Raw genomic sequence first — 12290 nt, 5'->3', positions numbered from 1 at the left:
AGTGATGGCCTAAGGAGAGACATGGATTGAGTTCCTGGTTCCTGGCTTTGGCCTAACAAAGTCCCAGCTATTGCAGGCGTTTGGTGAACAAGCCAATGGGAGATTCTCCCTTCCCTGCACCCTCCCCCACCCCGCCTATAAATACATAAAATAAATTTAAACATTTTAAATATTGAAGTTTAGGTTTACTGACTTTTATCTTTGTATCATAAAAATACAGAAAACACCAAAAAGTATTGATGAAGACACTGTTTTAAGATACTCTTAGAACTGTCACAGACAGAACTTGTCTAGCCACTCAGAAACCTTTCCTGTGTGCTATCATGATGTGCTGCCTGCCCTAAAAGTCACCTTTATCCTTTTCATGTACTTTTTTGTAATCTCTTCCTCATGTTTATAGGTCTTTTGTCTATACAGTCCTACACATTTTAGTTTGGCTCATAAAAAAATATTTGATCTCTTAGTCTCTTAAAAATCTACAGGAGCTCCCTAAATTCTTCTCTTCCTGTTAGACTGTTAGACTTTACCTGTTAAATATCGTGGGATAACTAATCTATAGAATTTCCAAAACTCTAGAATTTGTTGATCTCATAATAATGGAATAGTTCAAAAAGTTCACTCTTGGTTGTTTCAAATTCCAATTAGATCCAGAGCCTTGAACACTGTATTTTCTGAAAGAAACTGTCACTCATGTGTATTGAAGGAAATACACAAGAGAGTTCAATAGGCTGAAGAAAGTAATGCTAAACAACAACAACAAAAATGTTAGGAAAGAATTATCAGTAAAGGAAAGATAAATATGTAGGCAAATGTAAATAAATATTGACTTTTAAACCAATACTAGTAGTGTCTTATGGGGTTTTAGATATATACAGAATCAAAACACATGAATATGATAGCATAAAAGAAAATAAAGTCTACATGTGCAAATGTCCTTTCATTGTACAGGGATCAGTAAAACAAAACCTCATTCATTTGTATTATATTTTAATAAATCCAGGACTGATGTTGAATCCCTACAGTAGCCTCTGGAAGGCTATACACATTATATAAATGCCAAGATGTGAAAGGAAGGTAACAAAACATATTTGATTATAAGAAGATAAGAAAATACATAAGAAAATAAACATGGCCCAAAACGGAAAAATTTGTAAAAACTCTAGTTTCAGCACTTATTTTTAATGTGAAAGCTTTTTTAACTTTATTTTTCAGATTGTACTAAAACATAATAAGACTCAGTAAAATGTGCTTACAATAGAAGCATCTTAAATACAAGGATGCAGAAATAATAAGTAAAAGAACAAAGAAACAGCATAGAAACCAAAGCAAAAGAAAGCTGCCATAGTTGCTCTACTGTCGAAGTACATTGTGTTTTCATGTGAATTTTAGCATCATGTTTTCTAGGTCTGAGAAGGATGTCATTAGTATTTTGATTGGAATTGCACTGAGTCTGTAAATTGCTTCTGGTAGTATGGACATTTTTATGATATTGATACTTAAAATCCACAAATGTGGAAGGTTTTTCCATTTTTTGTGTCTTCTATTTGTTTAATGTTTTGTAATTTTCATTGTAGAGATCTTTCACTTCCTTGGCTAAATTTATTCCAAGGTATTTAATTTTTTTGTAGCTACTATGAATGGGACTGATCTTACAAATTCTTTCTCAGCCATAGCATTGTCTGTGTATACAAAGGCTGTTGATTTTTGTGTATTGATTTGATATCCTACCACTTTACCAAACTTTTCTATGGTTCCAACAGTCTCTTAGTGGAGTCTTTTGGTTCCCTTATATATAGAATCAAGTCATCCACAAACCAGGATAATTTGACTTCCTCCTTTCCAATTTGTATCCCTTTGATTTCTATTCCTTGCCTAATGACTCTGGTTAAAACTTCCACAATTACATTGAATAGCAGTGGTGAGAGTGGGCATCCTTGTCTGGTTCCAATCTTACTAGAAATGCTTCCCACTTTTTCCCATTCAATATGATGCTAGCTGTGGGTTTGTCTTACACTCCTTGATTGTGTTAAGGAATGCTCCTTCTATACCCAATTTTTTTAAAGATTTTTATCATGAAAGGATGTTGTATTTTACCAAATGTTTTCTCTGCATCTATTGAGATAATCTGAATAGCTAAAGCAATCTAAAACAACAAAAACACAGCCAGAGGAGGTATCACAACACCAGATTTCAATACATACTTCAGGGCATTTATAATCAAAACAACCACAAAAACAGACACAAAAACAGACATCGAGACCAATGGAACAGAATACAGACACTAGAAATTAATCCACATACCTACAAGCAACTAATCTTTGACAAAGGAGCTAAAATCAATCCCTGGAGAAAAGACAGTCTCTTCAATAAATGGTACTGAGAAAATTGGATCTCCACATGTGGAAGTATGAAGCAAGACCCCTACCTTACAAAACCTTATACAAAAATCAACTCAAAATGGATCAAGGGGGGCCTGTGCTGTGGTACAGTGTGTTAAAGCCCCAGCCTGATATGCTGGCATCCCATATGGTCACTGATTCGAGTCCTGACTGCTCCATTTCCAATCCAGCTTCCTGCTTATGTGCCCAGGAAAGCAGTGGAAGATGGCCCAAGTCCTTGGGGCCCTGCACCCATGTGAGAGACCCAGAAGAAGCTCCTGGCTCCAGATTGGCTCAGCTCCAGCTGTTGCAGCCATTTGGAGAGTGAAACAGCAGATGAAAGACCTTTCTCTCTCTCTCTGTCTCTACCTCTCTCTGTAACTCTGTCTTTCAAATAAACAAAATGAATATTTAAAATATGGATCAAGGATAAAAATCTATGACCTGATATCATCAAGTTACTAGAGGAGAACATTGGGAAATATCTGAAAGACATTGGAATAGATAAAGGCTTCTTGGACAGGACCTCAGAAGCACAGGCAAAAAAAAGCAAAAATAAACAAATGGGATTACATTATGCTAAGAGGCTTCTGCCCTGCAAAGTAAATACTCAAGAAAGTGAAGAGGCAACTGAGAGAATGGGAGAAAATATTTGAAAGCTATGCAACAGACAAAGGATTAATATCTGGAATCTATAAAGAGCTCAAGAAACTCAATAACACAAACAAAAATCCAGTTAAGAAATGGGCAAAGGACTTGAATAGGCATTTTTCAAAGGAGGAAATTCAAATGGCCTACAGACACTTAAAAATTGCTCAGGATTTCTAGCCATCAGGGAACTGCTAATAAAAACCACAATGAGGCTTCACCTCACTCCAGTTAGAATGGCCATCACACAGAAACCAAAACCAATAAATTCTGGTGAGTAAGTTGGGGAAAACATACCCTAATACACTGTTGGTGGGAATGTAAACTAGTCTTGCCATTGTGGAAGATGATATGGTGTTTTCCTCAGGAATCTGAAAAGACATCTACCATGTGACCCACCATACCACTTCTGGGAATTTACTAAATGAAATCAGCATATGAAATAGTTATCTGTGCCCCCATGTTTACTGCAGATCAATTCACAATAGCCAAGATGCTGGAATCAACCCTGATGACCATCAATCGATGAGTGGATAAAAAAAATGTGGTATATACATTATGAAGTGCTATTCAGCCATAAAAAAGGATGAGATCCTGTCTTTTGCAACAAAATGGATGCAACTGGAAACCATTATACTTAGTGAAATAAGCCAGTCCCAAAAAGATAAATGTCATAGGTTTTCCCTGATCTTGCTAACTAATAGAGTATAAAAAATTATAATGTACATGAATGAAATTGATGTTTTGAGGTTTGATTATTGTTTATAGACCTTGTCTCTACTGTTGAGGAACAGTGTTTTTTTCTTCTTCCTATGTGTTGAATTCTTTACTTAGTAGCGTGATAAGCATATGACTATAAAGTAAATTGAAAGCATGGCATTGTAAAATTAAAAGAAATAAAGGAAGGAAGAAGGATGGTGGGAGCATGGGCGAGAAGGAAGGTTGGGTGGGAAGTATCACTATGCTATGCTCCTGAACCTATATACATGTAATACATGAAACATGCTCACTTTATATAAATAAAAAATAAAGAAATCAATAAAAATAAGACAATAAAAAGTACTTTGTAAATCTGGAAAGGATGCTTTATAATGGTAACAAAGTCCACTAGGATGATAAAATAGTTTTAATTTATAGTGTTTAATAATGTAGGCTCAGAATATATAAATAAAAGATGATAGAATTAAAGGAAAAATAGGCAAATTCACAATCCCAATGAAAATTTTAAATGCAACTAGTATAACAAACACACAAAACTGCAATAGTGAGCAAATTCAGACATGGTTCTTTCCTGTACTGAACTTGCATTAGAGAAAGGGGCAAAGTAATCAAATAAGCAAATGAAAGAACATGAAGTTACGAGTTAGCTGTGTATTCTGAAGAAAAGGAACACATTTTCTGATAATGAACATGGTCTGGGCTGAGAGAGCCAAGAAAGACCTTTCAGAGTAATTGACACTTGATTTCGGCCCTGAAAGATGAATAGAGATAGAAGTATGGATCAAAGCGCATGCGACATTGAACATCATGGCAGCTGCCAAGATCTTGTGGTAGGAATGAGCATATGAGTTTGAAGAGCTGGAAGGAGGCCCAAGTGAGGGAAGTACATTGCATGAAGGAAAGTAGCTCAAAATCAAATTGGAGAGGTAAGCAAGGTCAGAACATTCAGTATTGTGCAAACCATATTATTAATCTTGCACTTCTCCAAAGAGCAATGGGAAGCCAACAAACAAAACAGCACTATTGGCTTTATGTTTGGAAAAGATTCTGGATATGACATGAGAATGGATTGTGGAAGGTCAGGGTCAACGGGGGAGGCTACACAACCCAGCATTTTTATCAGTAACTAGAGGTGAGGCTCTGATGGTGGTGACAGTGGAGTCAGAGAGGAGTCAGATTCAAGACATACTTAAGGGATACAATCAGCAATGCTTGGAAAGGAATTCTACACAGTGACTGAGGGGAGGGAGCCACCAAGGATGTCCTTGCAGCTCCTTTCTTGGGCAAATGGACCTAGCAGTGATGCCATCCTCTAAGATGAGAAACATAGATCATTCGTTCAGTTTTTTGACATGCTGAGATTGACAGCGTTTTTCCCTCTTCTTAGAGATGGTTTTATAAGACATACTCTCAAAATTCTTGATTGATTTTTCTCTTTGTAGTCTTGGGTTGGTTTTATTTGTTTTACTCCCCCCCCCCTTTTTTTTTACAAAAAAAAATTACAAACCTTGAATGTAGATATATATATCATGTTACCACCTCAAAATATTGATGCTTGCCTAATTTGAACCTTCCCAGGGAGTAATTCAAATAGAGTGAAGATGGAACATTTGTTGATATCCCCAGGCGTGCTTGCAGGATGCCGGCCACTCACCCCAGTCAGAATCCAAGTGTGTCAGGGAATTTTCCTGGCTCTGGTTTTCAAAGGCCGTTTAAGGTGGCAAGATGGCTTTTCTGGAAGATGCCACCCATAGAATGGGTAGCCAAGTTCAGGAAAATTGGCTCTCAATACACACGGCCAATTCTGAGAAGCTCTAATGAGCTTTTCCCTCGTTGAAAAATCAAATCTGTCAAGGATATGAATCAGGTGTACGAAAGGACAGCCCAGTGAATTCTTCCAGAGCAACTTCCTGTTACAACTTTAGGATGGGAGATGCCATTGCCTTGCTCCAGGGAGGCTGAGATACTGTTGGCAGGGAATTCTGAACTCCTTTCCATGAAAAAGAACACTGTGAATACGACAGCCTGTGCAGAGTCAATTCATTTCCCAGAATAAAAATGATGCATATGCATGGCTGTTGCTCTATTTGGGGGAAGAGGATTTTGATCAATAACTTTAAGAGAATGTACCTGGCCCCTTTTGTAACCACATTTCCCCCCTCATTCTGCCCCATATGCCCTTTAATCCTTTCAGGTTTTTTTTTCCATATTCTATTTGTATTTTTTGATATAACATTTTAAAAATTTACATCATAATCAAAGGCTCAATGGTTCCACTAAATTAAGAGTTCATGGGCCAGCACTGTGGCTTACAGATAAAGCTGCTACCTGCAGTGCTGGCATCCCCATATGGGTGCCGGTTCGAGTCCTGGCTGCTCCACTTCCAACCCAGCTCTCTGATATGGCCTGGAAAAGCAGTGGAGGATGGTCCAAGTGCTTGGGCCCCTGCACCCATATGGGAGACCCAGAAGAAGCTCCTGGTTCCTGGCTTTGAATCAGCCTAGCTCTGACCTTTGCGGCCATGCGAGGAATGAACCAGCAAATAGAAAACCTCTCTTTCTCTCTCCCTCCCCCACCCCTGCCTCTCTGTAAATCTACCTTTCAAATAAATAAATAAATCTTTAAAAAATAAATAAAGAGCTCAACAAATAAAAAGTGAGAAGACCATAGTCCAGTAGGAAAATAGGCAAGGGCTATGAAAGGATGTTCAACTTCACTCATTCATATAAAGTAATTTTAAAAGTCACAAAATCATTAAAATTATCATAGTATATAATTCTTATCAATTTGTTTGACAAAGATTTAAAACAAAGTTTGACGAAACATTGTACTTGCAGCAAAACTGATATACACAGACATTTCCTTCTTTCTTTTTTAATTTTAGAAGAAACTGAATTTTTATCTGTTAAGAAACCTGGTCATAGTATTTGCTTTGATTTTAACAAAAACTGTGAGATTACATGCACTTTTAATTTATGTGTTGATCTTTCCAACAGTCTGAGTTTTAAGTTTTGTTTCAAATTATTATTGAGTCTGCCTAAAGTTTCAATAGTTAAAGAACTAGAAAAAAGAGCTACCTCTTGACTTAGAATAGAATCCTGTTTTGAAATTATTTAAAGAAGATGGAAAGAGATAAATGATTTTCAATGGATATATGAGAGTGTGCGGACGGGGCGCGCGCTGGGCGCGGGCAGCTCGAGGGGTCGGGTCTGGCCTGGCGGCGTCCGTCTGGCGGGGAAACGGGTGCCGCGATTGCCGAGGGCAGCGCGGTGTCCGACCCTCAACACGCCGCGCGCCTGCTGCGAGCGCTCAGTTCTTTCCGTGAAGAGTCCGGCTTCTGCGACGCGTACCTGGTCCTCGACGGGGAGGAGATCCCGGTGCGGAAGAACATCCTGGCGGCGGCCAGCCCCTACATCAGATCAGGCTGAACGAAGACACAATCCAAGATGTCGTACAGGCTGCAGACCTGCTGCTGCTGACGGACCTTAAGACTCTGTGCTGTGAGTTTTTAGAAGGCTGCATTGCTGCCGAGAACTGCATTGGGATCCGGGACTTTGCGCTGCATTACTGCCTGCACCACGTCCACTACCTGGCCACAGAATACCTGGAGACGCACTTCCGAGACGTCAGCAGCACTGAAGAATTCCTAGAACTGAGCCCTCAGAAGCTCAGAGAAGTTACTTCTCTCGAGAAGTTGAACGTTGGCAATGAAAAATACGTATTTGAAGCCGTAATCCGGTGGCTAGCACATGACACAGAAATAAGAAAGGTCCACATGAAGGACGTGATGTCAGCGCTCTGGGTGTCGGGGCTGGACTCCAGCTACTTACGGGAACAGATGCTGAACGAACCACTAGTTCGAGAAATTGTCAAAGAGTGCAGCAACATCCCCCTCAGCCAGCCGCAGCAAGGAGAGGCCGTGCTGGCCAACTTCAAGCCCCGGGGCTACTCGGAGTGCATCGTGACTGTCCGCGGGGAGGAAAGAGTTTCCCGGAAACCAACGGCCGCGATGCGGTGCATGTGCCCTCTCTATGACCCCAACAGGCAGCTGTGGATCGAACTGGCGCCCTTGAGCATGCCGAGGATCAACCATGGCGTCCTCTCCGCAGAAGGATTTCTCTTTGTGTTTGGCGGCCAAGATGAAAATAAGCAGACACTGAGCTCGGGAGAAAAGTTTGATCCGGATGCAAACACGTGGACTGCGCTGCCGCCCATGAATGCGGCAAGGCATAACTTTGGGATTGTGGAGATCGACCGAATGCTGTACATTTTAGGGGGGGAAGATGGTGAAAAAGAGCTGATTTCCATGGAGTGTTAACGATATTTATTCTAAAACATGGACAAAGCAACTGGATTTGACCATGGTTAGAAAGATTGGCTGCTATGCACCTATGAAGAAGAAAATCATATGGCAAGCTTTTTGAATCGGTGCAGTGTTACGACCCCAGAACCCAGCAGTGGACTGCTATCTGCCCCCTGAAGGAGAGGAGATTTGGAGCAGTGGCCTGTGGCGTTGCCATGGAGCTGTACGTGTTCCGGGGAGTCAGAAGTCGCGAGGACATCCAGGGTGGCGAGATGGTCACCTGCAAGTCCGAGTTCTACCACGATGAGTTCAAAAGGTGGATCTATCTTAACGACCAGAACCTGTGCATCCCTGCCAGTTCCTCTTTTGTCTATGGAGCTGTGCCTATAGGAGCTAGTATTTATGTTATGGGAGATCTTGATACAGGTACCAATTACAACTACGTGCGTGAGTTTAAACGCAGCACAGGAACCTGGCACCACACGAAACCACTTCTTCCATCCGACCTTCGCCGCACTCGGTGTGCAGCCTTACGTATTGCAAATTGCAAGCTCTTCCGCCTGCAGCTTCCGTATCCGTGTCCATTCGCCTTGAGGAAGAAGCGGAGCAGAAGGCGAGATCCTGCCCCGAGAGCACCATGACATAGCTTTACGTAAGGGAGAACAAGAGATGGCAGCTGAAACTCGCTGTGCGTGCTGGGTGTTGCCGTGGTACCTTTTTGGTGGTTTCGCAATGCTTCCGAAGCGTGAGCCTCAGCTCCCGTTTGAGAGGACAGGGAAGTGTGGAGAAACTGCCTGGGAGGAATCTGTTCCTCCAGTTAGGTGTGCCGTAGGCAGTGGAGGCTAGCAGACGTGCAGAGGAAAAGCAAGCCGGAGCTGGTGTGATGTAAAATGTCCAAGTTCAGATACTAAAGGTGCGTTTCCCTGAAGGGAACCACAGCTGCCTGACTGCTGGGTTCAAGTGTGTGGCTTTGGTGAACAAACAACAAATCCATATATGCAAATCAACATATCCAGACATACCCAGATTGCTTTTCTATTGCACTGGGAAGGATCTATTATGCCTACCCCTGCCCAACGAGTTAAGACTTGTGCCTCAAATGTTAGATTGGACAATAAGTCAGGTAGTCTCCATTTATTACTAGTATTACATCCTAAGAATCTGTTAAAAGCTGTATTATGATGAGACTAACCGTCTATCTTAGTAATGTAAAGATGTGGTAATCGATGAGTCAGGTCGCAGCCCTCGCATGAACCTGCAGGAGGTTGCTAGCTGGTGCGTTAGCTTGATTGTGTCATGCCGTTGTTTCTGGGGTAGTGCTGTTGGAATCGTGAAGGATCTCACGCAGCACCTCTCTTCCTTTCCATTTGATCAGAACCATTTCTAAAGTAGGATATTGGTGAGTGGGAGAGAGAAAGGCTTGAGTTGGACAAATAGGAAAGGTCTTCTGTGACTGTTAAAAAAAAAGCTGTCTAGACAAAATATAGAGGGATCAAAAACTTTCTAATATAATGTGTCTGAAAGCACACAAGTCTTGTTTACTACCGTTTGGAATTTGAAAACTTGTCTTAGGATGCAATTCTGTGTTCAGAGTTCAGTCTTTGGAGTAGATTTTTCCCAGTGCTGTTTGCTGGTGAGAGTTACACACAAATTACATTATGAGTAAAGTTTGGCTGGTAGAATAAACTACCTCAACTTAATTTCAAAAAAAATGGATATATGAGCCATTAACTATAATGCCATTGTCAAAGGAAGAAAGGTGAGAGATATTTAGGAGCTTATTATTTATGTGGTTTCCTATATTTCTGACTTGTTTGAAAACTATCATCTTAGAAATTCAAAAACTAACAGTCTGGATAGATTCTGGCCTGGAACTCAATGGGTTAATGAACCATGACTTTGCTTAATACCAGTTCTGTCCAACTCAAAAGTAAGTTTAATTTTTTAAGTGAGCAGACACTTCAGCCGTAGCGTTGTCAAGGCCCTCTGCAAGGCCAGTGTTTTGGGATCCTGAATTTTTCAATCCTCCCTGCCCTTCCAGTTACATATGAGGAAACAGAGGGCCGATTTGGGGGAGGGAGGTTTCTGCTGAAAGTCGCACAATTTACATCTTGGATTTCATCTTCCCATGAATTTTCTTTTCTTTTCTTTCTTTCTTTTTTTTTTTTTTTTTTTTTTTGACAGGCAGAGTGGACAGTGAGAGAGAGAGACAGAAAGCTCTTCCTTTTGCCATTGGTTCACCCTCCAATGGCCGCCACGGCTGGTGCGCTGCAGCCGGCGCACTGCGCTGATCAGAAGGCAGGAGCCAGGTGCTTATCCTGGTCTCCCATGTGGGTGCAGGACCCAAGCACTTGGGCCATCCTCCACTGCACTCCCGGGCCACAGCAGAGAGCTGGCCTGGAAGAGGGGCAACCGGGACAGAATCCGGCGCCCCAACCGGGACTAGAACCCGGTGTGCCGGCGCCACTAGGTGGAGGATTAGCCTATTGAGCCGCGGCACCGGCATCTTCCCATGAATTTTCTGCAGAGAAAAGCATTAAGAGGCATGAGTGAGTCTTGATTCCAACAGACTGATTCGGCATATTGCACAGAGAAGTTCTCAGCTGATAACACTGGGACGAATTACCGTGTATGCGATTCCTCTCCCTGGACTCTGGCCTTTGGATGATATATTGTCCATTTTCTGTTACTACGAAAAAACATCTGAAGTTGGCCACTTATAAAGAAAAGAGATTTGTTTAGCTTATAGTTTTGGAGGTTGAAAGTCCAAGATTGAGTGGTCTAATCCCCTTGGCATCTGCTGAAGTCCCCACTGGCTGTGTCACATCATGGTGGGAGTGCATATGAAAGGGAGAGATCACTTGGCAAGAAGCAAAAACAAAAACAAAAAAAAAAAAGAAAGAAAAAAGAGAGAGAGATGAGGGTGGTCCCTTGAGCACTACCTTTATCCTTTCTGAGGACACGCCCTCAATAACCTAATATCCATACTCTAGGTCCCAATACCTCTTAACATCACCCCACTGGGGGCCAAGCTTCCAATACATTAACCTTTGGAAAGCACTTAAACCACACCAAACCATAGCACATGTGCTTGGGCCATTTTTATCCCCATTTTGGCTTCCTGCAGACTCTATCGTTAGGAGGAAGCCATCAGGGTCTCAGACAACTGAAGGGTGAGATTAAACGAAATGAGAGGAAGGACAAATCTCAGATGATGTCTGAACTTGCTCCTTGCTTTGGTTCCTTCCTACAAACTGAACACTGAGTATGAAGTCCTTGTGCTCATGCGGTTTGCTTTCCTTTTGCAGGTTTTTTTCTATGTCTCCTTTCCTCTCAGAAAACACTTGCTTATTCTCCATGTGGTCCCAAGTCACACACTGAGAAGCCCAAGTTTACCTTTAATAATCAACTATGTTGTTGCTTGTTCTTGAGTTTGATGGATAAAACAAGTGACCTACAGTTTGCAGTTAATAGAACCCCATCTCCACTCCAACCCTAACTCATTAACTAATGATTTCTTCTTGTGCCTGGCATACCAACAAATATACCAGAGGCCTTAATTTAAGTCTGGAATTAAACCAGTGATTTCATTTTCAATACTCCAATTCACTCTGATGCATTCATTTGGTAAAATAGCCTTATTTTTCCCATCTGTAAAATTCACCCAATGTTGGGGACATTGGTCTTAAAGTTAAATAGCTTTAAGAAAAATTACTAAAAGCTGTGACCTATGACTTAGTATAGTATTATTTTATATTGAAGTGTTTTACCTACCTATAAGCTGCCCATGGCATTGCTGAGAATTTATTATTAACGATTTCTAAAGACTGCAGCATTAAAGGAAGCTTCAAGCATTATTACTGCATTATGTTTTGCTTTTGTGTTAATGGACAGCTATATTTCACTGTCACTCTCAAGACAAACACAGATGAACAATTTTAACAAATATAGAACATTAGAAGATGTTCTGCAGGCTCTGTCACTTATTACTAATTTAATGATCAAATTAAGCCTGATCAGAACTCAAAATATTCCAGACACAGACATGAATCCATATCCCTCTTTCTCACTAGTACCCCCAGTGCTTCTGACCCACTCAGAAGCAAGGGTCAGGAAATAATTGATTTCCTGACCTAATTCTAATGTGATTAGAACTTTCATGCCCCCAAATTAAAGAATGTACCTGTCACTTTTTTCATTTTCTATATGTAATTGCCGAGAAAAAGCCATGGTATAATTTT

At 41.0% G+C, this 12290-nt stretch overlaps 1 pseudogene; it reads left to right on the top strand.

The window, feature by feature from the left end:
• Window positions 1-7082: 7082 nt before the first annotated feature.
• Window positions 7083-8643, top strand: LOC100342373 (gigaxonin pseudogene; annotated as a pseudogene).
• The last annotated feature ends 3647 nt before the right edge of the window (window positions 8644-12290 follow it).

This window comes from Oryctolagus cuniculus, chromosome 9 (assembly GCF_051225735.1).
Source record: "Oryctolagus cuniculus isolate XC-2025 breed Fujian yellow rabbit chromosome 9, ASM5122573v1, whole genome shotgun sequence".
In the NCBI taxonomy this organism is placed as follows: Eukaryota; Metazoa; Chordata; class Mammalia; order Lagomorpha; family Leporidae; genus Oryctolagus; species Oryctolagus cuniculus.
The sequence above is the reverse complement of the archived record's forward strand: the minus strand, read 5'-3'. Positions and strand labels throughout refer to the sequence as shown.